This window comes from Pleurodeles waltl, chromosome 2_1, assembly GCF_031143425.1.
Source record: "Pleurodeles waltl isolate 20211129_DDA chromosome 2_1, aPleWal1.hap1.20221129, whole genome shotgun sequence".
Taxonomy (NCBI): Eukaryota; Metazoa; Chordata; class Amphibia; order Caudata; family Salamandridae; genus Pleurodeles; species Pleurodeles waltl.
This window is the reverse complement of record NC_090438.1, coordinates 426775203-426802798: the sequence shown is the minus strand read 5'-3', so window position 1 is coordinate 426802798 and position 27596 is coordinate 426775203.

The following is a 27596-nucleotide window of genomic DNA, read 5'->3' as shown; positions in this document are numbered from 1 at the left end:
GGTTTTGCGTAGAGTTCTGGCACTAAGACTTGGATCCACTGCTTGTTGAGGGGTTTTCGGACGCCCTGTGGACGATGTGTTGAAATCCTGGGCATGCAGGACGAAGTCACAAGTGCTGTGTCAATCCGGTGGGAAGTGCATGAAAATTTCTGCTGCACAACAGGTCCTCTCAGGAAGTCGGGCTGTGTCGTTCTGCCTCGGCTTTGCGTCGATCCAGTAAGCCATGCATCGAATTTCCAGTTGCACTGCTGGCACTGCGTCGTTCTCCTCTTCAGGAAATCGGGCTGCGTCAATCCGGTTTGGCGTGCAGTGATTTTCTCACCGCGATGAAGGCTGAGCATCGTTTCTTGCAGGCTGTGCATCGATTTTCACTGCACAAGGAGTTCTTTTGCAGAAATGAAGTATTTTTGGTCCTGAGACTTCAGGAAACAGGAAGCAAGCTCTATCCAAGCCCTGGGAGAGCACTTCTCAGCACAGCTAGAAGACAGCAAGTCAGCAGGGCAACAGCAGGGCAGCAGTCCTTTACTGAATAGCAGTCAGGTGAGTCCTTTGGGCAGCCAGACAGTTCTTCTTGGCAGGTTGCAGGTTCTGGTTCAGGGATTCTTCACCAGTGGTTTCTTGTCCAAAGGTGTCTGAGTTGGTAGGGTCAGGGGCCCTGCTTAAATACCAAAATGTGCTTTTGAAGTGGGGGAATCTTAAAAGAGTGGGTTAGAAGTGCACAAGGCCCCCTTTCAGTTCCATCCTGTCTGCCAGGGTCCCAGTAGGGGGTATGGCAGTCCTTTGTTTGAGGGCAGACTACTGACCTTTGACATGTAAGTGTCAGGCCCTCCACCCTCCCAGTCCAGGAAGATTAATTGAATATGCAGATGTGTGCAAGTGTGACTGACCATCCAGTGTTTGGGGTTTGTCTGAGTGGAATGCATAAGGGAGCTGTTGAGTAACCCAGCTAGACATGGAATGTAAGGCACAGAAGGATTTAGTGCAGAGAAATGTTCACTTTCTAAAAGTGGCATTTCTAAAATAGTAATATTAAATCCAACTTCACTAGTCAGCAGGAGTTTGTACTACCATTCTGGCCATACTAAATATGACCTTGTTACTCCTTTCAGATCACAATCTACCATTCAAACTGTATGAGGGTAGCCCTAATGTTAGCCTACAAAAGGAGCAGGCCTCACAGAAGAGTAAAAACGAATTTAGGAGTTTTACACTACCAGGACATATAAACTGCACAGGTAGAAAAAGGGGAGTTTAAGGCTTGATAAGTGCTTTTAAATGGCAAGTCAAAGTGGCAGTGAAACCGTACACACAGGCCTTGCAATGGCAGGCCTGAGGCATGGTTAAGAGGCTACTAATGTGGGTGGCACAATCAGTGCTGCAGGCCCACTAGTAGCATGTAATCTACAGGCCCTGGGAACATGTAGTGCAAGTTACTGGGGTCTTACAAATAGATTAAATAAGCCAATTGGGTATTAACCAATGTCACCATGTTTTAAGAGAGAGAGCATATGCACTTTAGCACTGGTTAGCAGTGGTAAAGTGCACAGAGTCCTAGAACCAGTAAAAACAGTGTCCAAATAGTGGAAGGAGGCAGGCAAAAAGTTAGAGGTGACCACCCTAGGGCTGTCAGGTCTAACAAAACCTTATTGAACCTTGCTCTGCCTCTGATTGTCCTTGCGTACGTGAGATTAGTGTAACTGAGAGAAATGGATGAGATCTGAGTAACCGCGATTCCCCTGCGGAATCATCTATGTCATGCGCCTGGTTGCCCAAACTTTTCTGCTCTTGGGTGGAGATGAGGCATTGCTAGTTAACCGGAACATCCCTGGATTAGGCCGACATGTGTCACATGGTGCAGGTTCAGACTCAGTCCTCCGTAGTCCAGGTGATTCTGCCACCCAAATCAAGTAGTCTCATTAGGATAATGAGAACCTACGCGACAGCGGGAGGGTCCGATGTTTGGTGTGGGGTGAGGGTGCGGTGGCAGTGGAAGCAGGGGAACTCTCCAAGGGTGTCTCTCGGTGATGTGAGTTGACAGACAGTGGAGTGTCCTTTGTTAGTGCATGCAAGATCTCTACTTTGTAACAATGAATAGTAGGATGACCAGGGTTCGTGGCACTGGGCATGGTCCAGGTTGATGCGGGCTTCCCTTTGGTGCACCAGAGGCACAGCCCACAGTGACCACCATTAAGAAGGGGAAGGAGGCGGGAGGATCCTGTCAGCTGGGAGGTGGAAGGGCGGAAAAGCACTTTGCAGGGGCAGCAGCAGCAGGGAATGGAATGCGCGGATAGGGAAAGGTGCTTAGAAGAGAGGAGAAGGCACTACAGGAAAAGATGAGAAAAAGGAGAAAATGTGAGCCAAAAAGAAAAAGAGGCAGGAGAATAAAAGATGACAGAGCAAAGACACACACACACAGATGGCCACAGGCAAATCAAACAATTCAAAGAATGTTGAACTAATCTTATCAATTCCAAACTTCAATTTAATAAATTATCCACAGATCAAGCTTCCACCTATTTGCTAAAACTGAGCGCAAGATTGTATGGCGGACAACACAAATCTGACAAACTATTAGCAAGTTACCTTAAAATCTAAAGTAATAAGCGCAACATTGAATCAATTATAGAACCCCCACCAGACATAAAAACATGAGGATTTTGAAATGTTAAATGAATTTGTTAATTCACTATATACACCAGAGGAATTTCCTTCTGATTCTAATATTATTAGATACTTATCCACTATACAAATCTGAATCTCAGCCTGATCTCAAACTATTCGATTGTGATATTACACAACAGAAATTCATTCTGCCCTAAATACTCCTAAGAAAGACAAACCCCCCCATGCCAGATGCTCTCACAGTTGAAATGTTTGCAGACATCTCTAATCTACTTCTTCCTAAGTTGCACACTCTATTATCCTCGTTCTCGCATGCACAGAATTCTACTGTTTCCTTTTTTGGACACTCCTATATGCTTAATTCCAAAGGATGGTAAAGATTCTCATTATTGTGAAAAAACAATAGACCTATTTCACTTGTTAATGTAGACTCTACATTTTTCTCAAATGCTTTTGACCTACGACTAGAATCGACTGTCCCTAAACTCCTTGGTAAAGAACAATAAGGTTTTGTTAAAGGAAGGCAGATATCTGATAATACTTGCTTATTCTTTCAGATTTTATCAAAATTCTCACACCATTTTGCCCCCCTTAGCTCCAGTTGCCGTAGATGCTGAGAACGCTTTTGATCAGTGTATTGTCCTTTTATTTTTCACACCCTTAAGTGGTTTGGATTTGGCTGAAAAATCTCCTTGGTTTCCCTTTTGCACACGTCTTCAAGAGCAGCTATTTTTGCAAATGGACTTACTTCCTCATATTTCACAATAGGTAGAAGTATTCAAATCAAATCAAATCATTAACATTTATAAAGCGCGCTACTCACCCGTGCGGGTCTCAAGGCGCTAGGGGGGAAAGGGGGGGTTACCGCTGCTCGAACAGCCAAGTCTTTAGGAGTCTCCGGAAAGCGGAGTGGTCCTGGGTGGTCCTGAGGCTGGTGGGGAGGGAGTTCCAGGTCTTGGCCGCCAGGAAGGAGAAGGATCTCCCACCCGCCGTGGAGCGGCGGGTGCGAGGGACGGCAGCAAGTGCGAGGCCAGCGGAGCGGAGGGGGCGGGTGGGGACGTAGAAGCTGAGGCGTCTGTTGAGGTATTCCGGTCCCTTGTTGTGGAGGGCTTTGTGTGCGTGGGTGAGAAGACGGAAGGTGATCCTTTTGCTGGCTGGGAGCCAATGCAGGTGTCTCAGGTGTGCGGAGATGTGGCTGTTGAGGGGTACGTCGAGGATGAGGCGGGCCGAGGCGTTTTGGATGCGTTGCAGGCGGTTTTGGAGTTTGGCGGTGGTCCCGGCGTAGAGGGTGTTGCCGTAGTCCAGGCGACTCGTGACAAGGGCGTGGGTCACGGTTTTTCTGGTGTCGGCGGGGATCCAGCGGAAGATCTTGCGGAGCATGCGGAGAGTGAGGAAGCAGGCGGAGGACACGGCGTTGACTTGCTTGGTCATGGTGAGAAGAGGGTCCAAGATGAAGCCGAGGTTGCGGGCGTGGTCTGCGGGGGTCGGTGCGGTGCCGAGGGCCGTGGGCCACCAGGAGTCGTCCCAGGCGGACGGGGTGTTGCCGAGGATGAGGACTTCCGTTTTTTCAGAGTTCAGCTTTAGGCGGCTGAGCCTCATCCAATCTGCGACGTCCTTCATACCCTCTTGTAGGTTGGTCTTGGCGCTGGCGGGGTCCTTGGTGAGGGAGAGTACAAGTTGGGTGTCGTCGGCGTAGGAGGTGATGATGATGTCGTGCTTGCATACGATGTCGGCGAGGGGGCTCATGTAGACATTGAAGAGTGTCGGGCTGAGCGATGAGCCTTGAGGTACGCCGCAGATGATCTTGGTGGGTTCTGAGCGAAACGGAGGGAGGTAAACTCTTTGGGAGCGGTTAGCGAGGAAGGAGGCGATCCAGTCCAGGGCCTGACCTTGGATCCCGGTGGAGCGTAGGCGGGTGATTAGGGTGCGGTGACAGACGGTGTCAAAGGCAGCCGAGAGGTCGAGGAGAATGAGGGCGACTGTTTCACCGTTGTCCATCAGGGTTCTGATGTCGTCTGTGACTGAGATGAGGGCGGTTTCCGTGCTGTGGTTGGTTCGGAATCCGGTTTGTGAAGGGTCGAGCAGGTTGTTGTCTTCCAGGAAGGTGGTCAGCTGTTTGTTGACGGTCTTTTCTATTACCTTGGCTGGGAAAGGTAGAAGAGAGATGGGGCGGAAGTTTTTCAGGTCGCTTGGGTCAGCCGTAGGTTTCTTTAGTAGGGCGTTGACTTCAGCGTGCTTCCAGCATTCGGGGAAGGTAGCAGAAGAAAAAGAAGAGTTGATGACGGTCTGGAGGTGCGGGGCGATGATGTCGTCGGCTTTGTTAAAGATGAAGTGCGGGCAGGGGTCCGAAGGGGCGCCGGAGTGGATAGAGTTCATGATGGATTTGGTTTCTTCCGTGTTGATGTGGGTTGACGGGGTGTTGCCGAGGATGAGGACTTCCGTTTTTTCAGAGTTCAGCTTTAGGCGGCTGAGCCTCATCCAATCTGCGACGTCCTTCATACCCTCTTGTAGGTTGGTCTTGGCGCTGGCGGGGTCCTTGGTGAGGGAGAGTACAAGTTGGGTGTCGTCGGCGTAGGAGGTGATGATGATGTCGTGCTTGTATTAGGCAAGTTTGCCTTCTCTCCCTTTTTCTTTTCAATCTGGTGAAGTGACCTTTTTTTAATCATCTAAAATAAGGCAAAATAAAGACCCACATGTATATGCATGTAATACCAAACACATTATACTAGCAGCATACGCTGACAATGTCTTGTTATTTTTCTCGCAACCACATTCCTCAATTTCAGTATTTCTACATGAAGTTTCTTCATATGCTTCAGTGTTAGATTCAAAATTGAACAAGGACAAATGTGAAATGTTACCTTTGACCAAATATACTTTTAAGCATGTCTTCTTAGCCTCTAATTTCATAAGGAATCCTCAACATATTAAATATCTTGGTAAATGGTTCACTCAAACTATTAAAACATCTATGTCTTTGAGCACAGAAAAATGTCTTAATAAAATGACCGAATTAACTAAAAAAATAGCATCCCTTACACCTTTCATGGTGAGGTCGTCTAAACGCTGTTAAAATGATTTTGGTCCCCATCATATTATATACAGTTACTAATTTACCAATTCCTATATCTCTTAAGTATTTTGAGAAAATTAATACTGTACTTTCTTTTTTCCTTTGGAACATAAAAAACATGTATTTCAAAGCTTAAGTTGACAAGGCCTAAATCAGAGAGAGGTGTTAACATTCCTAATTTTCCCGTCATAATGTGTTTTGCTGTGACAATCTGCCTGTTGGATATCCGATTCTCCCCTCATCACTCCACAATGGATAGATATTGAAAGACATTTTATTTCACCTTTTTCTCTTCAGGAATACTCAACTTTTTCTCATGAAACCCAATCTCCTTCTACTCCTATACTCAAGTATTCATGTAAATTGTGAGAACCTGTATTAAACCCTATCCCCACAGATCTTCATACTTTTCTGAATTCTTCTATTTGGCATAATAAGTTTATTCAAATCAATAATAAACCCATTTATTGGAAAACCTATCGAAATGGATGCATGATGAGGGTGCATCAACTTTACCAACATGATACTCCTATATCATTTACACAAGCTCAAACTCTTTTTAATTTACCCTCACCCTTTCATTGTAAATGTTCCACCCTACAGAATGCTCTTTCCAGTGTTTTTGCACATTTTGAACTTCTTTTTTGTCCTGTGGCATCCTGAATGAATACCCTACTTACTCTTTTCTCCATGACTCTTCTCCATGACTCCTAAAGCTTATTCTCATCAGATCATCAATCATACTAGAGACAAAACAAGTACAGAACTATCTTGGAAATATGATTTAGAGATTGAATGGCCTATCCCTCTCTGGAATAAAATTTGGGCTAAGATCTTGAAATCTTCTAGAACAGATACAACTATACAAACATTGTTCTTCATATATAGGAGGCTCTTTCACTCACCAGAATTCTTACATACAATTTATCCAGACCTTCCTCACACGTTTGACATGCTCTTCAAAGCATGCAGACATACAGCATTTACTTTTCATTTGCCTCAGTGTTTATAATTTTTGTTCCTAGGTCTGGACACAGATAAACACCATTTGTCATTTTACAACACCTTTCTCCATCATTAATATTTTCTTCGGTAATTTATCTCATGATTAGAACACAACTTCTCTCCACCTACAATTATTAGACTTACGTTTAGCAGTTGCATTCAAACAAATTACAAAAAATTAAAGAGATCTCACAAACTTACTGTAACTTAGTAACTGTTAGTATCAATACCATAAAATTGATAATATATCTTGTATTCCCTGCCCCTTCCCCTTTCCTTTTATGCCTAATACTTTATTTTATTATTTTAATTGATATGTGTTTTCATTTGCAATTCACAATGTATCTGTATTGTAATTCAACTTTAATACACTTTAATAACTCCTCCTCCAGCTCTTCAGCTCTTCCACTTGATAGAGGTTCCTCTTGATCCCAGAAGTAATCTAAAAATCTGGGATTTTGGGTCCACTACTTAAACCCCGTTTTACCTTTGAAGTAGCAAACTTCAAAGGAAGGTCTGTGTTATTCACACAACCCTGCCTTGCACAGGCCTGGCCCCAGACACACACCGGGGGAGGGAGACTGCATTGTGTGAGGGCAGGTACAACCCATTCAGGTGTAAGTGACCACTCCTTCCTCCACTCTAGCTCATATGGCCCATCAGGATATGCAGGCTACACCCCAACTCCCTTTGTCTCACTGTCTAAAGGGGATTCACCAACAGCCCAACACAGACAGGGCATCCACAAACAGGCAGTCAAAGAATAGTTTAAGTAAGAAAATGCCCACTTTCTAAAAGTGGCATTTTCAAACTAACAATTTAAAAAACAACTTTATCTGAAGGGTAACTGCACTAAAAGATATTTAAAGGCAGCCCCTATGTCAACCTATGAGAGGGATATGCCTTGCAAAAGTGAAAACCGAATGTGGCAGTATTTCACTATTAGAACATGTAAAACACATCAGTACATGTCCCACCTTTAACATTCACTGCACCCTGCACATGGGGCTACCTAGGACCTACCTTATGGGTGCCTTACATGTATAAAAAGGGAAGGTTTGGGCCTGGCAAGTGGGTAGTCTTGTCAGATTGAATTGGCAGTTTACAATTGCACACACATACACTGCAGTGGCAGGTCTGAGCCATGTTTACAGGGTTACTCATGTGGGTGGCACAGCCAATGCTGCAGGCACCCTAGTAGTATTTGATTTACAACCCCTGTGTACCTCGAGTGCACTTTACTAGGAACTTACTAGTGAATCAAATATGCCAATTATGGAAAAGCCAGTTACACATACATTTTGCACAGGGAGCACTTACACATTAGCAGTGGTAAAGTGCTCAAAGTACCAAAAACAGCAAAACCAGAGTACAGCACACAGACACAACCTGGGAAGCAAAGCCAAAAAGACATGGGAAGGCATGCCAAGGATGCCAGGTCTAACAGTTGTATAAAAGAAGAGGGATACATTTGCATAACTTCATTTTATGTAATATATTTTACCTGTATTTTTTTCTTATATCAGAGTTCACTTGATCGATAGCACAGTCATAAAACCTAGTAGCATGCTGCAGTCTCATATGTTGTGTCACTGTTGGTAATAACCCTTGCATGTTTCCATATTCATTTTAAATGTAAAATATTAAATTGTGCTGCGAACATACCTTTTTGACAGTGACATTAAATAATATTGATTACAAATGTGGCATAACAGTTTACAAAATCTATGATTATGTACTTATCCCCAAACGTGTTTTTATTTTTACTTGATTAGAAGTAGACTTACATGTATTAGAATGGCTACAAGAGACAAAAATGGTGGTAACAGAAGTGACAAAGCTTTCTCCTGTGCTTTAGCTTTGAAAATAACTGTTTATTAGTATAGCTCCTGAATTTGGCAGCTTGCTAAAGCTGATGGAAATCGAGGGCAAAACATCACTGTCACTATCAGTACTAAAAATATGCCCCTTTGGTACTATGCTTTACTATGATTTCCATAATGTGGTGATCAGTGCTTTATTGTAACATGAGCTGATCTTTTGTTAAGTTTCATACATCCTAAGATTTATATTAGACAAATTCGCTTTCCTCTTTTATTTTTTTTGTACTTTAAGATTGCTTCAGAATATCTTTAATTTATAGTATGCATGAATAAATGTGTTATAATAATCTTACTCTCCACATCAAATTTTGGATCTACGCCACAATTTATTTTAGCTCCTAAATCTCTCTCCAAGGAATACTATTTCCCAATGATGATGGTTGATTAGAGTTAGCAAGAAGTATGGAATTAGCTGTACCTTTCACGGTTAGATATTCAAGAACAAAGATGATAAATACATAGCTCTGTGGGTTGTGTATTAATTAGTGGATACCCAGGCATGGGAGGACAGTACAATTGGCGAAGAGACTGTAAGAAACTCAAAGATAGACAATGCTCCCCCAGAGAGTTTGCTGTGGTCCAAACAAATTGCTTGTGTGTGTCACTTGTGTTTTAGCTGAAGTGCAGAATCAACGGTTGGCGTATGTGAAGTGAAAGTACAACTCCAGCCGATGTAAAGCAATTGAAGATAAAGAAAGCTTTACTAAGAAATCTAGGAGTCATGGCTCAAGAAGTAATGATCAAGGCCATACAGAAAGGTAGTGGACTACTATGCCATATAGAGCTATATAGATTATGGAGTGCTACTGCTGAAGGTGGATGCAACCAAGTTTTTTAAAAGTACAAGAATCAGCAATAGTAGAATAAACAATTACTCTGCAATTAGAAGTGTTGTAATCAAGAAGATAGACTGAAAACAGGACCAATCAAGTATATAAAAGGATCATCTGCTTACATAAATTGATTAAAGAGAGCCATTCTATTGCTGCTGAAGGTGACCACAGAAGAAGCAGAGGGGCTGTGCTTATGGAGCTGTCCAATACTTAAGGCGGCTGACCACCAAAAGCTGCATTTTGAAGACTCAGCGCAACTCCAGAAGTGGAGGGCTTCAATTAAGGCCAATAAAGAGACTATTGTTCCACACACTATGAAAGATGATACAGACAACAGCACGCCACAGGGCCTCAGAGATGGTATGCATGAACCAATTCACCAATAGATAGAGAGAGATCCAGTTGGAGTGTCAGCCAATCCTGTGAACAGTTGCTATGCTGCCACCTTCTTTAAACCACCAACACCTTGCTATACCATGAAAAAGCCTTGAACTTCAAATTCAATCCAATACTGAATGTAGACCACGAAAGGTACATTTGCAGTCAAGAAGGACAGAGAGTTGGTGAAACCATAGATTCATTTGTTGAAACACTGAATATGTCCATAAAGCACTGCAGGTTCAATTAATTTTATGATGAAGAAGCAATACCTCTCTGAGTTATTGATGGAGACCTATTAGATTCATTCAGATGATGAATGCTGAGAGAAACGTTTAGTCTGGATAAGTTCTCATGGCTGCCAGAGCTGAAGAGCGTACTGATTGACAACCTATTGGCATGGAGGCTAGAGGTGCCCACAATGAGTAAGTCATGAACGCAACATGTAAGCCGAAACACAAAACCGAAGGACACAAGGTAATGTCTCCATGGAAAAAGAAGTTCTGGTTCAGGTGTGGATTGCCAGTTCCACACGAAGGTAAATGTCCTGCCATCAGACAGATGTGCAAAGGATATGGTAAATAAAACCATTGTGCAATGGTTTGCAAGACAAAGGAAAAAGTGCCTCATGGTGAGAAGATAAAATGGCCGATAGAACGTTCCAAAAGGGACATTCAAAGCACACCTACAAGACCAAGCAAGGAAACCAGTTGAGACAAATTAAAACGAAACAAAGTCAATCGTCATCTAAATCATTGCTGAAAGGTTTGTCAGTATCAGTACCAAGTGAAAGTGAAGAAGATGGTTGTGCAATGTCAATGTTTACCTCAGAGAAATGTGCATATTTGAGCATGTGAAGAGAAATACCAGTCAAAGAAGAGTAAACATGAGAAAGGAACCAAATCCTTAAAATGTTATCCAAAGATTACACTGAAAATAAATGGTTGTGCAATACCTTTTATCATGGACAGGTGTGTGTCAATGAATATTATGCCTGAGGAGAAATACAATGAACTACCTCTGAAAAGTAATGGTTTATTTATAGCAATAATGAAACACAAGAAAACAAAAGTGCAAACACCCATTCACGTACTTCGAGGTACAGTGTCAAGTGCCTGTCTACTCAGTTTCAGCATGGCTGCTGACATGGGACTGATTTCACTGAATTACAATATGAATGCTCATCATTAAATAGTAAGCCAGTTCCTTTCATTATTTTATGAATTAAGAAAGCTTAAGACTATGAGAGCACAATTGCACATCACTTAAGATGCCTGACCTGTTGCTCAGAGACACAAAAGAACTGCATTTCATTTACAAGAAGCTGTTGAAAAGGAACTAAAATCCCTAATTAAGCATGATATTATTGAGTGTTCCGCTGGTCCAATGCCATGGATTTCTCCCATAGTAGTAGTGCTCAAAAGGGACAGAGAAGGAAAAGAAAGCATCTGCGTGGATATGTATGAAGTGAACAAGGCCATTTAAAGAGAACAACATCCAGGTCTGTACATTGCTCATCTGATAACACAATTAAACCGTGCAAAAGTCTTCCATTACCTTGATTAAACAAAGGATATCATCAGTTGGAACTCAAGAAGAATTGCAAGTAAATTGCAAACTTTTCTACACATGTTGGCCTGTTTTGTTACAAAAGACTAAGGGCTTCATTGTGAGTTTGGAGGTTGGACCACCAGACCACCATGTTGTAGTTCCTTAAAAGACCGCCATTGTTGTGGTCTTGCAGACCGCCATCAGCACTGAGGCCTGGAAATAAGTGACCGACCTCCAGGGCCAAGAGCACAACGACCAACCACTGACCACATTACAAGAACAAAGTCACTGTCGGGGATACCCATGGCGGTCAACCACTGACGGTCTGAACCACAGCAGTGCGCAGTCAGCAAGTAATACAGAATGGCACATTGGATAAATTTGAATATAACATAGCAGACACAGATTGCCACACTGGACACACCTGTAAAGGACACTATAAATCACACCCCTGTACACACCACAATCCTTTGCATTTTCACAGCAAGATCAGGCAAGAAACAGCAAATTTACTAATCCACACACCATAAATTAGGCACCAATTTTTCAATATACTATACAACACCCTGCACAAACTTCACTCCTTTCACGCACAATTGTTCGGATCACATGTCCAGCACACTCCCCCTGTAGAGAAATGGGAATGTGGGACAGAAGAGTTGACAGTGTGAATGTTGTAGGCAGCATCCTGTTCACAATTGAGGACATTAAGAAGAGATGGAATTACCTCAGTGGCAAGGTATGTTCCCTGGTCTCCAGGCATCAGCTGCAGGCCAATAATACTGGCTGTGGCCCTCCCAGTGCCCTATTACATCTATTTGCATGGGAAGAGAAAGTCTTGACCATCTTGCATCCTAAGGACTTGACAGGAACAACTGGGGGATTGGAATCTGTTAAGTTACCACACTGAAAATGTCACACAAATGGTATGTCATGCATGCCCATAGCTCACCTTCTGCCACATTCACTGTTACTCTGCTCACCAGCCCAGTCCAAAGACCCCTGGTTGTGAACTCCCAATTGAAGTGCACTCACTTGGGGAGGAGAACATGTGTCAAGTGTGTGTAGTTCAGGGAGTGACAGAACTCCCAGGAGGCACTACTGCTGTTATCCAAACCACCAGCCCAGTGTTTCCTTCTCCAAATACCCTTGCTTGTTCACTCACAAATGAAGTATACCCACCTGGGAGAATACAATGGGTTAACTGTTGGGAAGTAAAGGGAGTAACATGACTGTAAAGCTCAATAGCCCCTGTTTCTCCAAAACCAACACTAGCCCAGTGTACACTTGCCCATATAACCCTGCTTGTCATCTCTCTAATGCCTTTCAGTCAACTGGGAGAACAACATTTCTCAAATGTTGGGAAGTGGAGGGAAAAATCTCACTGCAAAGCCCAATAGGCACTGTTGCTCCAAGTCCAAACCCCGGGTCAATATTTCTGTTTGTTAATTCATAAATGAATTGTACTCGCCTGGGGTTTTTTAAAAATGTGTACAGGGTACATAGTACAGGAACTAACATGATTGCATCTCCAAGGAGGCACTGTTTTAATAACTTCAACCACCAGCACAGTGTTCTCTTCTTGCGCTGAATTAGCGCAATTGTTTTTACACTAATTCAGCGCAAACTTCACTCCATATTTATATTTTGGTGCTAGACATGTCTAGCGCCACAATATTGGAGGTAAAGTAATTTTTTGCCTGCAGAAAACTACTTTGCATCAATGAGATGCAAGGTAGGCCTTCATGGGCAAAAAATGACAATATAGCCTTAACGCCATATTTATCCCCATGCTAAAATCAAGCACAGGTTATGGGGGCCTTAAATAATGGCGCTAAGCCTGCTTAGCACCATTATTTAACACCTGGGTCAGGGCAGGTGTTAGGGGACCTGTGGGGATTTTTCCATGGTCAGAGACCTTGGAAAGAGCCTACTAGTGCCCTTCCCTAGCCCCAGGGACACCCCCACCCACATCAGAGGGACAGCGGAGGAAGGGGGACCCCATCGCAGGTAAGTATAGGTAAATCGAGGTAAGTATTATTTCTGTAGTGCCATGGGGGGGCCTAACTTGGGCCCACCTACATGGCACTGGGCCCAATGGGCATGCCCAGGGGACATTTGTCCCCTGGGCATGGCCATTGGGGTGGTGGGCAATCCATGGGGGTTGTGCATCAAAGGATGATGCTAGTCTGGTTAGAGGCATTTTCATGCCTCTGCCCATACTTGCGTCATCCTTTGATGGTAAGCCCTCTGTTCCCCCCACACCTCCCCCACCCAGCTAGTGTTCTTTTTTATGATGCTAGCTGGGCCTTACTGCCGGCTACCCTCATTCCGTAAATATGACACCCGTCGTCTTGGGATGGCGCTAGATGGCAGTATACTAAGTGTACTTACCCAGGAGGATATTATTGGCTAACTGTTGGGAAGTAGAGGGATTGACATGACTACAACCCCTAGGAGACAATGTTACTGTTACTCAAACCGCCAATCCAATATTTCCTTCACCAAATGCCCTTGTTTGCCAACTCACAAATTAAGTGTACTCACCTGGGGGACAACATATGTATGGTGTGTGTAGTAAAGGGACTGAAATGAATGAAACACCCAGGAGGCTCTGATATTGTTACCCCAACCATCAGATCAGTTTCCTCCTCTCAAAATACCTTTGTTTGGTAACTCCTAAATGAATTTTACTCACTTGTGTGGATGACATATGTATATTGTGTGTAGCAGAGAGAGAGCTGAATGCAATGCACAATAGGCCCTCTTCCATTAACTCCAAACACCAGCACAGTGTTCCCTTGTCCAAAGATCCCTGTTTGGCAACTCACAAATGAAGTTTACTCACCTGGGGTGATGACATGTGTAAAATAGATGGAATAACCTGAGGGCAACTCACAGGAGGCACTGTTTCTCTGGCTAAAAACAGCAAAACAGAGTATATTCAATCAAAGAGCCCAGTTTCACAAATCACAATGTAAATTTGCTTGGATGTGAGGATACGATTTGTAAAGTCTGTGCAGCAGAAGGAGTGGCCTGACTGCTAAAGCCAGGAGGCTCTACATCTCTCACTCCAGACACAAGCCCAGGGTCCATATGGCCAAATAGCCATGTCTGTAAAACCCAAAATAAAGTTCACTCACCTGGGAGGATACCAAATGGAAAATGGTGGAAAGTAGAGGAAGTGACCAGAATACACAGCCCAATTGGCCCTGTTTTTGTAACTCCAACAAAACCCAAATCCATTTAGTAGAGAAATCCCAAATGAACTCTACACACCTGAGAGGTTGAAATTTGTCAAGTGTGTGCAGTAGAGACAGTGACATGACTGTAACTCCCAAGAGGGACTGTTTTCCCAACTCAAAGCAACGCACCAGTGGTCATGTGATCAAATACCCATGCCTGCTAAATCAGATTTGAGGCTAACTCATGTGGGAGTGACCAGAATACAGATCATGCCCACCCAACTCTAAAATGTGTCTGGCAACCTAGCTCCATCTTGGCCTGCTAACCCAAGATGAAACTATTGAGGACAGGCAGGATAGCTTACCCAGTGTGCAAACCAATGATCCCAAAGACAACAAGATGAATTTTCAGAATGGTATTTGGCAGCAGACATATTCACAGTGGACTGACTAATGGTGACTCCTATCAGATATGCTACAAACTCCTGGGTCTGCTTTCATCACATTTGGTTAGGCCTCAAAATGGGCCAAAAACCTAGCTTACCTAGACACTATTTAGCCTGCACAGGTGGCAACGTAACATTCTCAGGCCATCCCCCCAAAAGACAATGGGCCTCATTACAACATTGGCAGGCGGCAAGCGCTGCCCTGGCAGATTACTACCGCCAGGGCCATTGTGGCGGAAAACCGCCGGCCCCGGAGGTGCGACCGTTGCGCTTCCGCCGCGGTCGTAATGACCCAGGAAGCACCACCAGCCTGTTGGCGGTGTTTCCGTCATTTTAGCCCTGGCGGTCTTGTACCGCTAGGGTTAAAATGACCCCCAATGTCTTGCTCATCTCAACAGCTGTTTCAGGCAAAGATGTGGTATGCTCCACAAATCTCATGCCAGTAAAACCAATATCATGTGTACATATCACAATAGGATAACCTGCAAAACAATTAACAACTATGTACCAGGTCTATGTGAAACATCACTGAAAACTTTTGGAGGTAGACGTCACAATACAACCACTAACATTTTATCTTTCATATAAACAGGTTGAGCTGTCACTGTCCACAGAGAGGAAACTGAAGAGACTGCTGCCACCACTGTGGATGAAGCTCTCAGTGATGAAGATACTGCTGGACACCTGGCCCATCTGGCCAACCTGATAAGACACCAACAGTAAGTCTCACTGTGGCCACTACATCACCTACTAACCCGGTTACCTCCACATCACGGGCAACATGTCCCCCAAACGGTGTCCCAAGCACAATGACAATCTTCACGTGCCCCCTAGTCCAGGATCCTGAGATGCAGCACAACACCCGTTACAATGATGGTCCAGGTACCAGTGGGAGAGGGCACCCTGTGGCAAGGGGATAGAACCGTGGGGGTAAGGTATGTGGGAGGGATGCTGTGGGCCAGTGGGTGAGGCCACTAAGACTGATCTTGGGTAGGACACCATCAGCCATGTCTTGGGGCTCTATCAGGAGTCCCAAGGAATGATGGGCTGGGTACTTTCAGAACTCTGGAAAATGAAGCAGCTGCAGGAGAACTTCCAACGTGAAATGTGTGAACAGTGGGAGGCTCACAATACCAATATGGCCTCCCTAACAGGCGTGCTGAGGGACACTAGCACCAAAACTCTACCCCTTCCTTTGACGATTCTACACCAGGCCCTTTATCAGTGCCAACCTCTGGAAGGGAGACCACGTAAGGGTAAGAACCCACCCCAGACAACCCTGCCTCTGTAGGAGCAGATTCTTCCCCACCCCCATGCAAGCAGCTATATCCAGCAAGGAATCCAGAAGGTGGAGATTGCAAAACACCAACCATTGCCAGCAAGTGATCTCATCCAAAATTACCTCCTTTGTGTGCCAAATATTTATTCTGCTGACTGTTCTTCAACCACCTTTCATTTCCAATGGGAGGAGTACACTGGACTTTCAATGGTGTATTGTTAGAAATGGGGTTTCTGGTTGGCTAGGGTATGCACCTCAGCCAGGCAGAACTTACCCACTCTAGTCAGGGCAAGGGAGTTACACGTCCAAGATAACCCCTGCTCACCCCCTTGGTAGCTTGGCACGAGCAGTCAGGCTTAACCCGGAGGCAATGTGTAAAGCGTTTGCACAACACACACACACCTGTGACGCAATATCCCCACCACAAAGGAAACACAACACCAGATTATATGAAAATATACTGTATTGTACACAACGTAATTATCAGACCAACATCACATAATAGTACTATCCTGCTACCTTAGCAGTTGTCAGAACGTTTCACATTAGTTACTCTGCAAACTAGCAGTAGTCACACATAACACACAGGTTACTCAGTATTCTGCAACATAAGCAGTAGTCAGGAAACACGTAATCACATTAGAACACTTGTCATAAGAATATCATAAAACGCCCATAGTAGGAACATTAGAAAACCTATGGCAAGTTAGGGAAACATATTAGCAAGTCACGCCCATAAAAGGAACATGTGTACACATATGTAAAAGCATCATAGAACAGGTAGGCAATATATCATAATAGCAAAGTCTGTAGAAAGACCTTTAGATTAGGAACATATTGGTCCATTTAAAAGTACCTGTCTTGATGGGGAGGCACTTCCAGTGCCTAACACAACTAATGGGGCCCCCTGCGCTCCTCTGCGTAAAAACGGGGGCCTCCCTCAACATGGCAGACCGAGAGGGGCGGCACGCACCCTCTCTGAATTTTTGACGGGCCCCTTCTGGGACCCGTGATCACTGGGGGGCCCCCCGGGCCTCCACCGGCCCTCTCCAAGGGGGGGCCCAAGTCAGGGAAATCCTTTAAAGGGGGAGGGGGGCGCCTCGCGCTCCCTCCTGACAAAGAGGTAAAAGATCGTTGCAGGGGTCAGGGGCCACAGCACCCTGCCCCTGGGAACAACTAAACAAGAAGGAGCACAGGGCTGGTGGGCCCAGCTACAGGCCAGCACAAGGGGTGCAGATGGTGGCAGTTCCTCCTAGTGACCAGGCAGGTCACAGGTCAGCACAGCAGCAGCAGTCCATGGCGGTTTCCTGGTGAGTCCATTCATCAGCGTTCTGTGTCCAGTTTCAAGTTCCAAGAATGTTCAAATTGTGGGGAAAATTCCCCTGTACTTATAGTCCATTTTTACAGTGTTTTACAATGACAGGGAGAGGAGGTTCCAGCCAGTTACAACTGGTTCTGGGAGTGCCCCCTCTCTCCTTTCAGCACAGGCTCCAAACATCAGTGAGGGGTTAACGACCCTATTGTGTGAGGCCAGGGCACAGCCTTTACAAATGTAGGTGTGCCCCGCCTCTCCCTTCTCTCAGCCCAGGAAGACTATTCAGCATGCAGATGCACCTTGGTGACACCTCCACCCTCCCTGTGTACAGGCTGTCTGAAAAGTATGCACAAAGCCCCAACTGTCACTCTGCCCAGACGTGGATTGGAGTCAAGCTGCAAAACACCAGAATTATAAGCACAGATAAATGCGCACTTTCTAGAAGTGGCATTTCTGTGATAGTAATAAAAAATACACCCACACCAGTAAGCAGTATTTATTATCACCATCACAACCATACCAAACACGCCTACGCTACCCCTCATAAATCAGACAATACCCTTTACACATAAAGCAGGGCATTTCTAATGCAATCCTATGAGAAGGCAGCACTCACAGCAGTGAGACACCAAGTTAGGCTGTTTGTCACTACCAGGACAGGCCATGCAATATGGCATCTGTCCTGCCTTTCTACATTCATGGCACCCTACCCATAGGGCTAGCTAGGGCGTACTTTAGGGGTGACTTACATGTAGTAAAAGGGGAGTTCTGGGCCTGGCAAGTAAATTTAGATGCCAGGTCCCTGTGGCAGAAAACTGCGCACACAGGCCCTGTGCTAGCGGGCCTGAGACAGGTTTGAAAGTCTACGTCAGTGGGTGGCGCAAGCAGCGCTGCAGGCCCACTAGTAGTATTTAATTTACAGGCCCTGGGTATAGAGATACCACTGTACAAGGGACTTATAGGTAATTTAAATATGCCAATTAGGTATAAGCCAATCATACCAACTTTAGATGGGAGAGCACCTGCGCTTTAGCACTGGTCAGCAGTGATAAAGTGCTCAGAGTCCTAGAGCCAACAGCGAGAGGTCAGAAAAACCAGGAGGGAGGAGGCAAAAAGACTAGGGATGACCATGCGTATGGCCAAAAGTCCAACACAACCCCCTACCAGCCAAAATCCAGGGGAGAACAATCAATACCTTGATGTACTTTCCTGATTGGGGCGATAGAACAAGGACCCAGGCCCACAACAGCAGGGGCATGTACCAGTTCTACGCCTTCCTGACTCCACTGGGGTCTCTCTGTCAATGCGTCCCAGGCAGCCTAGACCAACCCACGGGGATTCTCTAGCTGCCAATGGCCAGAACCAGGCCCTAGGCCATCTAGGAGCCTCTGGTCTCTGAAACCATAATGAGTGGGGGGCGGTAGCCCCAGGTGCAAAGCAACCTGTCTCCACTCCATTTCCGATCAGTTCAGGGGCTCTACCCTGCCACTGATCCACCAACCTAGGGTCCTCACCCATAGGTTCTACAGGGGCTAGAGGCGAGGCTCTCCTCCCTCTACCCCTCCTTGTAGGATACCGCCCTCCTCTCCTAGGAGGGGTATCACCAGAATCCACACTTGCCTGGGTGCTGGGTACAGCAGCCCTGCACAACTTTCTCGCCAGCCGAGGATCACTACCTGGCGACTGACCACCCAACCTAGGGACGACACCCTTGGGTTGCACCGGGGTCCGGGGTGGGCTTCCCCCTCCCTGAACCCCACTTCCAGAGTCCTGCGTCTCCCCACCTCGGGAGAAGCCACCAGAAGTTTCACACAGGGGGGTGAGCACACTAACCGCCCCCCTAACCAGATCAGAGTTTACCCCCTGAACCTGTCTATCTAGTCCAGGGACGACACCCTTAGACTGGACCAGTGCCCAGCGAACCAGGACTTCCTTGGGAGCACACCTACCCCCTACCAGATCAGAGTTTACCCCCTGAATCTGGCAATCCAACCCAGAGTCACTACCCTGCGGTTGAACCACTGCCTGGCGCACCAGGACTTCCTTGGGAGCACACGTACTCCCCATCAGGTCAGAGTTTACCCCCTGAACCTGGTCATCCAACCCAGAGTCACCACCCTGTGGTTGAATCATTGCCTGGCGCACCAGGACTTCCTGGGGGGCACACCTACCCCCACCAGGGAAACACTTTCCCCAAGGGCCACACAAGAGTCTGGCTGTCGCAGGTCTCCTGACCTCTGCCCATCGGACAGAGTCTGGATTCCCCCCAGCCCAGAAATGGTCTCACCAAGGTCATTCCTGGGGGGCTCTGCTCTCAGAGCTGACCCCTGACCCTTCAGGTTCTCCACCGGGGCCCGCAGCCCCCTCTCAACCCTATGCCTGGATTTCCGCCTCCTCCGCTGTAGAGCGAGACTACCAGACACCAGGACCGGCGGAACGCTATCACCAGCCACCCGCCTAAGTCCTAATGACAAAATGGGATCCTTCTGAACAGCTGGCCCTACGGCACAGGTTAGGCTCACCTCCTGGCGTTCACTCATGGAACCTTCAGGGGCCTGGGACGGGATCTCGGGCACCTTGGGCCTCAGCCCAGCCCCATTCCCTCTCCTCAGAGACGGGACATGGGGTCCCTCACCCATCCCAGTCCACTGGGACCTACCTGGGACACTCCATTCCTTTCCCACCACGCCTTGTTGGGAAACACCTAGACCACTCTCATTGGGAACACCCCCTAATGCCACACCAGACCCTCTGGTACGCAACCAGAAGTCTGCCTCCTTTGCAAGCTCCCTGGGGTCAGAGAGCTCACACACTGACAAGTGTTGGCGTAACTCTGAAAAACAACAACGAAACAGGTGCTCTCTGAGAATCAGATTAAACAGCCCTTCAAAATTGTTTACTGTGCTACCCTTCACCCATCCATCTAGTGCAATGCAGCAATCCTCCACAAACTCCTCCCAAGACTGGTGGGACAGTTTCTTACCACCCCTAAACCTTTTTCTGTATTCCTCAGGGGAAAAATCATACTTCACAATCAGTGCGTTCTTCACAGCGGAGTACCCCTCCCTGTCACTCTCTTCTAGAGTCAGTAGGGCATCCCTCCCCTCCTCAGGAATAAAACTCCCTAGGCCAGTTCCCCAATCCTTCTCAGGGATCCTGCGCTCTACCAGAGCCCTCTCATATTCCTTTAACCACTGACGTATGTCACCCCCCTCTTGGAACCTAGGTACCAGATCTATGGGTATGTGAGGAACATCTTTGCTACAGCACTGTACATTGCTGCCACCACTGGACTCCACCTGCAGCGCTGGTGAGTCCAGAACCTTCAGACTGCGCTCTAGAGCAAGTCTTTCTCTGGCAAAGGCCCTCTCTGCCTCTGCCATTCTCTCCTGTACTAAGGTCTTCTCTACCTCAGCCCTTCTCTCCTCAACAGCTAGGCGCGCTAACTGCAACTTCAGGTCCCTCTCTTCCCGCCTATCTCTTAGCTCATCAGGCGTCAAGGAATGAGAGGTAGCCCTGCTTCTTACACTGGACCCAGCAAGGGACTCCCTATCACTGGGGCCTTCCCTGTCAACTGGCGTCCCCAACCGGTCATTCTCACCCTCCTGATCAGTCTCTCTACCACTCTCTAGGGATGAGGTCTGGGAGCCCTCCCATTGGGAACCCTCGCTACACTCAGGGTCCTCTGGGTACCCCCTACGCACACTCCCTCCCTGGGTAAATGTCACAAACCTTTCAAATAAATTCAGAGATCTCCTGAGGTCCCCTTCTACAGGCAGCCCTCTCTCTCTACAGAACCTCTCTAATTCCCCCTGCGTGTAAAACGGCAGGTCTTCTAAATCAAAGGTAAGCCCCATCTTGAAAAGGTACAATTAACTCAACTGTGACAATCACAATACCCAAGCGTGAGAACTGAAAACAGAAAAAATGACCAAAGAGAGAAAGTTAAGAGAAGCCAAACATGTGATGGTCTAAACGCAATCCTTGTAGTGAAATACTGGGTCACAATGGTATTGTGCAAGCGCAAGTCCTATCCTCACCGCTGACTTCCAATGTTAGAAATGGGGTTTCTGGTTGGCTAGGGTATGCACCTCAGCCAGGCAGAACTTACCCACTCTAGTCAGGGCAAGGGAGTTACACGTCCAAGATAACCCCTGCTCACCCCCTTGGTAGCTTGGCACAAGCAGTGAGGCTTAACCCGGAGGCAATGTGTAAAGCGTTTGCACAACACACACACACCTGTGACGCAATATCCCCACCACAAAGGAAACACAACACCAGATTATATGAAAATATACTGTATTGTACACAACGTAATTATCAGACCAACATCACATAATAGTACTATCCTGCTACCTTAGCAGTTGTCAGAACGTTTCACATTAGTTACTCTGCAAACTAGCAGTAGTCACACATAACACACAGGTTACTCAGTATTCTGCAACATAAGCAGTAGTCAGGAAACACGTAATCACATTAGAACACTTGTCATAAGAATATCATAAAACGCCCATAGTAGGAACATTAGAAAACCTATGGCAAGTTAGGGAAACATATTAGCAAGTCACGCCCATAAAAGGAACATGTGCACACATATGTAAAAGCATCATAGAACAGGTAGGCAATATATCATAATAGCAAAGTCTGTAGAAAGAACTTTAGATTAGGAACATATTGGTCCATTTAAAAGTACCTGTCTTGATGGGGAGGCACTTCCAGTGCCTAACACAACTAATGGGGCCCCCGGCGCTCCTCTGCGCAAAAACGGGGGCCTCCCTCAACATGGCAGACCGAGAGGGGCGGCACGCACCCTCTCTGAATTTTTGACGGGCCCCTTCTGGGACCCGTGATCACTGGGGGGCCCCCCGGGCCTCCACCGGCCCTCTCCAAGGGGGGGCCCAAGTCAGGGAAATCCTTTAAAGGGGGAGGGGGGCGCCTCGCGCTCCCTCCTGGCAAAGAGGTAAAAGATCGTTGCAGGGGTCAGGGGCCACAGCACCCTGCCCCTGGGAACAACTAAACAAGAAGGAGCACAGGGCTGGTGGGCCCAGCTACAGGCCAGCACAAGGGGTGCAGATGGTGGCAGTTCCTCCTAGTGACCAGGCAGGTCACAGGTCAGCACAGCAGCAGCAGTCCATGGAGGTTTCCTGGTGAGTCCATTCATCAGCGTTCTGTGTCCAGTTTCAAGTTCCAAGAATGATCAAATTGTGGGGAAAATTCCCCTGTACTTATAGTCCATTTTTACAGTGTTTTACAATGACAGGGAGAGGAGGTTCCAGCCAGTTACAACTGGTTCTGGGAGTGCCCCCTCTCTCCTTTCAGCACAGGCTCCAAACATCAGTGGGGGGTTAACGACCCTATTGTGTGAGGCCAGGGCACAGCCTTTACAAATGTAGGTGTGCCTCGCCTCTCCCTTCTCTCAGCCCAGGAAGACTATTCAGCATGCAGATGCACCTTGGTGACACCTCCACCCTCCCTGTGTACAGGCTGTCTGAAAAGTATGCACAAAGCCCCAACTGTCACTCTGCCCAGACGTGGATTGGAGTCAAGCTGCAAAACACCAGAATTATAAGCACAGATAAATGCGCACTTTCTAGAAGTGGCATTTCTGTGATAGTAATAAAAAATACACCCACACCAGTAAGCAGTATTTATTATCACCATCACAACCATACCAAACACGCCTACGCTACCCCTCATAAATCAGACAATACCCTTTACACATAAAGCAGGGCATTTCTAATGCAATCCTATGAGAAGGCAGCACTCACAGCAGTGAGACACCAAGTTAGGCTGTTTGTCACTACCAGGACAGGCCATGCAATATGGCACCTGTCCTGCCTTTCTACATTCATGGCACCCTACCCATAGGGCTAGCTAGGGCGTACTTTAGGGGTGACTTACATGTAGTAAAAGGGGAGTTCTGGGCCTGGCAAGTAAATTTAGATGCCAGGTCCCTGTGGCAGAAAATTGCGCACACAGGCCCTGTGCTAGCGGGCCTGAGACAGGTTTGAAAGTCTACGTCAGTGGGTGGCGCAAGCAGCGCTGCAGGCCCACTAGTAGTATTTAATTTACAGGCCCTGGGTAGAGACATACCACTGTACAAGGGACTTATAGGTAAATTAAATATGCCAATTAGGTATAAGCCAATCATACCAACTTTAGATGGGAGAGCACCTGCGCTTTAGCACTGGTCAGCAGTGATAAAGTGCTCAGAGTCCTAGAGCCAACAGCGAGAGGTCAGAAAAACCAGGAGGGAGGAGGCAAAAAGACTAGGGATGACCATGCGTATGGCCAAATGTCCAACATGTATCATCTAATCCAATGATTTTAGCCACCATGACTGAAGCCTTCACTTTTCCTTTCCATCATGCCCCAATTTTTATTACAGCTCATATTTTCAATAAATCCACCTATCACAAATTCATTGTCTACTTGCCCCTGTCCCACCTTTTACTATGTAGAGATGTGAAGCAAACGAGGAAAGCGCAAGAAACTAATGCAAAGAGGGATATGTTACATGTACAGTGTCCTGCTAAGGTTTACTACCACAACACACACAGACATTTCTACAAGTGTCTGGGCAGCAGACATATTCACAGTGCACTGACTAATGGTGACTCCTATCATAGGCTGACATAGGCTGTTGAAATGTTTGGACTGTTATAACCAAGAATGGTTGACTCATATTGAGTCAAGGTACAAATACCAAGGTACTGCCCTCCAGACCACAGAAGGAAGGGCCTTGTCAGACATTGTCAAGTAGAATAGGCAAACAGAAAAGTGGATGGTGTCACCAACTTGAGCCTTATCACATACCACACCAGACTAATCCACCATCACATAAACTATGGCACAAACAGACAGCTGTACAACAGTCCGTGATCACAGGTCCATCATTATCCAATGACCATACTTCTGGTGGTATGACACAAACATATCAGTGTGTCACAGGCACTATGGCCTGCAATGATGAAAAACATCTACAGCATCATGCAGGTCATACAAGAAGAGTGTTTAGCCAATGTGAAGGCTGAATGCCTTGCTCTCAATTGATGACTACCTATTTCATATCAATATGATGACACATATGATGCAATTGGTTTGGTTCAAAAGGCACACAAAACAAGTCCAACCTGCACTTCAGACCTTCCACCCAAAAACTGTGTGAGCTGCCTTGGCACACATCTCATACACCTTAAATCTGTGACATACATTATCTGGAACTATCCAAGTTCACCTTGTATGTCAGAAATGCATGAGACACTTGTCAATGTAACAACTCTGAAATGTCCACATGAGGATGTCATTCTGAAGGTACCTGTACAAAAGACAAAACAAGAAGTAAAGGCTTGAAAGCATACCTGTTCCACAAACTCCACAGCAAGTATCTGGAAAGGAAATTACAATTGCACTGAGGCTGAAACAAACAAAGCAGGATCACCAAGGTGGGGATATGTAAAAGGCTAACTCTTCAAGCAGCCTTTGACTGAATATTGCAGAGTATCAGCTCCCTAGTTGTTGCCAAAACACTCAACTCCACAATTTTGGGAACCTACAGTACATTGTACATTCACAGCCATTCCACCACCTTACAAACTTACACTTATTAAAAGTAGCTGTTGAAGAGATCTTCTGTCAAGTCAGCTCCTTTGTCTTCACCACTGTCACCCTTGCTTGGAATTTCAGGAGTCTCACCCGGTGGCACTAGAGGCTCCCCTTACTATGGTATGTACCAGATACTCCTCAGGGGTGCGGTTGTGGAGCATGCAGCATGTCACAGTGATCTGACAGACTGTTCCGGGTGAGTAGAGGACGGTTCCACCACTCCAATCCAGACAGTGAAATCTGGCTGTCAGAAGCCCAAAAGCCTGCTCCACTGCGCACCTTGTTCTTCCATGGGCTTCATTGAAATGGACTTCCCCTGACGTAGATGGATTCCTTATTGGCATCAGCAACCAAGGACGGTTTGGATATAAAGAGTGTCCTGTTAAGTAATGGGACAAATGTGCAACAATGAGTCACTCACTTCATGATTGGAGCACAAGACATTGCACACACACAGTCAGGAGAGATGTGACTTACCAACCAGCCAGGCCCTCTCAGGGTACAGTTTTTACATCAGCTGGGATATGGTGCTGTCCTGTTTTATGAAGGTATCATGGGCTAAACCCAGATAATGGGCACAGACCTGTGAAATGGATAGATCCACCAAACAAACAACTTGCACATTCATAGAATGAGAGTTCTTTCTGTAGCAGTATACTTGTTCATTGGCCAGTGGAAGGACCAAGCCAACATGTGTGCCATCAAGAGTCTCCACAACATGTGGGATGCATGCAAAACCATAAAAGTCGCCCTTCATATGGCTAAATCCTCACAACGAGGAAACTGGATGTAGCTGTCCAGGTGTTTCAACGTTGCTGAGACAACATCCATCAACAACAGACTGAACATAGGTTGGGAGAAGCCAGATGATAGGGTCACTGTATGATGGAAGGACACTGTGGGTAGGAAGCACAATACTGATATGACATGTAGAATGGGTGGTTTGCTGGTTGGATAACTAATAGCTGGCATCAGATCTACCTCAAACTGATGAAATACTTTCACTATTGTTTGCCTATTCAGACGGTAGAGAAGGATTATGTGGTGTTCTTTCATGGTCTGAAGGTTTGGCAGCGGATGGTAGACAGGAAGATGTTGCATCCTTCCTCTTCCTTGGTACCTATGTATGATAAAACATTAGCCAGTTTTTCCGCTGCAACATACATGATGCATAGCAATGATATCATGTCACAAGGCATTTCAGAACTGATAGAAATAGCAACCAGAACAAATCACAGCTACAAATAACACAAGGGTCATAAGTGGCCAGCATGATTTTTCACATATGTGGTTACAACATGGATATCGCCCAAACTCAAAGATATGCAGCACAAATGCCCATCAAAATGTGACTGGATAGTCCTACCGCCAAAATGCCCATAGGTGGAGGTGGAATGTGCCTCACTGTTAAGTGGCATCTGTGCCCTGAAACATACCACAATGGTGGTTGTGTAGTAGAACCTACATGGCAAGCCTGTTTGTGAAGTCAAAAATACATTTTTGCAGGTGTGACACAGTTTATGTAGCCCAATACAGCATTTCAGGCCACCAAAATGGTGGCTGCCTGACCTCCTGCTCTGGACATTAGGAACCATCCACGACCGCTGGTGAATGGCGTAATGGTGGTAGGCAGCTGCAACAGCAGCAGACACAGCCATAGGCTAACGTTGTTGCCAGTGCTGGTCGCAGGCAAAAGGCTGTGTCTATCGTCAGGACACAGCCATATATAGACCATGTACATGGTGGAAGTGACCACCATGTTCTGCAGATTCACTCACTTCCCTCTTGACACTAATGCCAGCCACACCTCCATGATCGGAGCTGCTGTGTGCTGCCTCTTGGAGCAATCATGCACATCCAGCAGGTGATAGGGCCCCTGCCTTCTCTCCAGATTAGCTGGAGAGGCTAGTGAGTGAGTCCCCAACCCTGTTTGGACAGCTGTATGGCTCACCAGAGGAGCAGGTAAGTCCCACAAGTGCACAATTGTCTCTGTACTTCACCATCCTTTCCCTCCTCATAGATTAGAATGTGCCCATATGTGCCAGTTTGGCTACTCATGTGCCTGCTGTTGCAGTCTGTGTAGCATCAACAGGAGGGACAATGTGCAGACTTGGTGGCCAGTGCCATATATTAAGTTCAGTCAATTTGTGTTGTGTGATGTATTTGGGGTCCTAGATCCTCCTTGCATTGGATGCAAATAACTAAACAAGGAGACATTACTGCCAGCAACTGACATCTCTTTCCTCAGTTGAGAGTCATATGAGCAATGTGTATAGTGCCACAGATATTGTAAACTACATATACCCCTGCTAAAGTGTTGTTTGGAAGACATATCATGACTCACTGTGCCTTTCAGGTTGCCACACGCACCACATGCCAAATTTGTGTTGGCTACATGATGTACTGTCATGCAGGAAAGTA